Below are 1,633 nucleotides of genomic sequence, written 5' to 3' on the forward strand. Positions count from 1 at the left end.
ACCAATGTAAGTATCCATTAAAAATATGGAGCTGTCTTGTATGTTTTAAAACTTTATATAAATGTTATCAAATTGTCCATATTATTCTATAATTTACTTCTCCCCCACATTACATTTTATAAATTTACCCATATTCACATATGTAGGTTTCCTAGTTATTTTTAATGCCCTATAGTATTGATTTCATGAACCTGCCATAATGTATTCCTGCATCCTCCTACTGATGGACATTTAGATTGTTTCTCATTATTTACCTATTACAAAGAATGCTGCATAGGCATCTTTCTCACGCGTGCTTCTTTGGGTACCTGTGAGAGAGTTTCTTCGGGATACAAATCCAGAGGTAGAACTGCTAGATTCATAAGATATGCCCATCTTCAACATTACTAGTCATTGTTAAATCATGTTTCCAAATCACCGTAGCATTTTATTGTCATCTTTGCTTGAGAGTATTTTTTATGTTCTTTATTGAGATATATTTTACATACCATAAAATTTACCCATTTCAAGTATACAACTCAACAGTTTTTAGTATATGTGCAGAGTTGTGCAACAAGCACTGCAATCTAATTTTAGAACATTTTAATGTGATAGCGTTATTTATAAATACACATAAAATATATAGAAATCTGTAAAGCTTGTTATGTGTCTTGTCCAATATATACATGGAAAACCTCTGGAAGGAGCTAGTTTATAAAGGTCCCCTACAAATAATAGAAGAAAACAATTTTCTTGATTTAAACCTATAGTTTGAGTAGGTAGCTGGAAGCAACATTTCTAATTAGATTTGGAAACTGCTTAAATGCGGTTCCTGTTATTTGCTAATAAAAGCATTTCTAATTATTCACCTCAGAGTAAAAATGACTCAGAACTCACTCTATCTGAAGAGAAACAGAAGTGTGTTAAACTAACTAAAGAAGTGATTTCCCCAGAACAATTCTTGCTCATGACAGAAAGGAAGGCAGCTGTGAAGGAGTATAGGTGTTGGAGTAAACAGTTGTGAGAGCAGGTTCATTGACAAAGGAGAAGAGAGAGCAACTGTCTTTTTTTCCACAAGTTAAATCGTTGAGCTTTTTGTTTTTGAGACAGAGTCTCACTGTATCGCCCAGGCTGGAGTGCAGTGGCCCGATCTTGGCTCACTGCAACCTCTGCTGCTTGGGTTCAGGCAACTCTCCTGCCTCAGCCTCCTGAGTAGCTGGGATTACAAGCACCTGCCACCGCGCCCGACTAATTTTTGTATTTTTAGTAGAGGGGGTTTCACCGTCTTGGCCAGGCTGGTCTTGAACTACTGACCTCGTGATCCACCCACCTTGGCCTCCCAAAGTGCTGGGATTACAGGCATGAGCCACCACACCCAGCCTCGTTGAGCTTTTAATCAAATAATTTTCATGCTCTGAGTTATTAATTAATGGCACTTTCAAGTATTACTTACCTCAATCCAAACTCAATATGTTAATTGACAAGGGTATTGCCACATATGACATATATATATATATGAGAAAGTTGTCCTTATCCAGCTGTTAAGTGTTCAAAATCTAATAAATTTTTCTACTTGGAATCTCATAAGAAACATCAGGTCCATGGACAACAACATCAGTTCTCTTGTTCATTCCTTCTAGTCATTGGCTTAAGG

Source organism: Pongo abelii, chromosome 4 (assembly GCF_028885655.2).
Source record: "Pongo abelii isolate AG06213 chromosome 4, NHGRI_mPonAbe1-v2.0_pri, whole genome shotgun sequence".
In the NCBI taxonomy this organism is placed as follows: Eukaryota; Metazoa; Chordata; class Mammalia; order Primates; family Hominidae; genus Pongo; species Pongo abelii.